Consider the following 1,892-nt stretch of genomic DNA (forward strand, 5'->3'; position numbering starts at 1 on the left):
TCCTCTGATCCAAGCAGAAGGGCGTCCATTTCACAACTTAAGACCTAATTACAAACGTAGAAACAAAGGAAAAATAGTAACAATTTAGAAAAAGTAAGAAACTTTACAAAAAAAAAAAAAACTTAAAGAAAAAGGAACTCAAATTCATGATTAAGTGAATTCATTCCATGTCCAATATTAAATACTAAGTTCTGGAGAAAAGAACAACAAAAGATAAGATGCAGCTTCATTTACTTTTACTCAAGAGAAATTGAGTTAACACTTGAATTTTGACAACACACTAGAAATACCACCTATTTTCAAGGCTGATTGAAATTCATGAGGTTCACATGGGCTCAGCTCTAAAGCTTGCCCAGGTCCTTCTGTGTGACACCCCTTCTCTTCAGCATGTTGACTGCACCACAGCGCAGACAGAAATTCAGAAAGCCCAGTAACCAGTGATGACAACAGGAAAGAAGAACCATCAGCCCAAAGTGAGAAAGGACAGCACCTGTGCATAAGAACTAAGAAAGCAAAATCAGGAGACAAAATAGTGGAAGTGAGAAGAGATTAACTGTCATGCACAGATACGCAAAGAAGGCTTGATACAGGAAGATCAAGTAGAATTGAGCAATATGAGTTAACTCCATGTTTAGGGTGTTTATTTGGGCACTGAAACTTGTTTTCTTATAATTTTTTCAGTTTCGTGAAGATAAAATCTTTGTATTTTCAGAAATTATGTGAATGCACTTAAAAGATTTGCACTTTAATGGGTACACTTCTCACCAGCGGCAGTGTCAAAAAACTTCTAACATTTCTGTCATCGATCCATTACTTGCCACTCCTCTTTCTTTCTCCTCTGTGTCATCAGAGTATATCCCAATAATCCAGATCTTATTCAACACCACAAAATACATCACATACAATGGATATTCTTCTGCCAAACTAGAGGCATTGTTGTAGTCCCAGGGTAAAAAAACTACAACTAAAAATGAAGTTAATCATCAGACAAAAATATGAAAGCTGCATGGAGCATTTGCTACTTGATTATCACTTTCACTTGGAGAAGTAATGTTTCTTCTTATCTATCTCATAAATTCCTTTAGGAACTCCTACAGATTCCTAACCTACTTGGGCTCTTCCTATTGTAACTTTTCTTCTTTGGGATCAGAAATAACTATTTTTAAGAGAACTGTACAGGCCACTCTGCCATAAAACAGATGCCTTTGTTTTCTTTGCTGTTGAATTTAGTGGATCTTATCTAAAAGATTCTGAAGACTGAGATGGGTTTTCACCCTGCCTGAGGGTATATGTAGACAAAAACAGCTATACAGAAAAACAGAAACAACCTCCCTCCTCAACCAAAACCATACAGTGCAAGTGGAAAAGGATATACAGGAAGAGAGGAGCTGCCATACAAATTACTGGCCTACTCTGTCAACTGTCTTGTCCCTAACAATCAATTTGCTGTGTTGTCTTCTCTGTATTATTTCACATATCATTAAGAAGAAACAAAGAAGAGTAGACATGGTAACACTAACAATCCAACCCATTCAATTCAGTTTTTTCTCAAAGTGATTAGACGCCTGAATTCTCTTAATTCTAGGCAAGAAGTAAAATCTGAGCAATGTATTACTATAAATCCGTATTTTTGTGCAGCAGGAGTCCTAATGACATTATAAACTGTGCACACATAAAACAACAGCTCACAAGAGACAACTGATCAGTTGTGGCATTTTTTGGGACAGGGAATACCATTCATTTTGTAACTGTTGTAAGCAACACTTCTCCTCCCTTTTCCATCTTTTACCCCAAAATGTTTGCTTGACTGCAGTAAAATACAATTCCATATGTCCACATATCCTCTGTGTGGACACACTGCTCCATTCTCCATACTCCCATCTGTTTTTTAA

Source organism: Meleagris gallopavo, chromosome 2 (assembly GCF_000146605.3).
Source record: "Meleagris gallopavo isolate NT-WF06-2002-E0010 breed Aviagen turkey brand Nicholas breeding stock chromosome 2, Turkey_5.1, whole genome shotgun sequence".
NCBI lineage: Eukaryota > Metazoa > Chordata > Aves > Galliformes > Phasianidae > Meleagris > Meleagris gallopavo.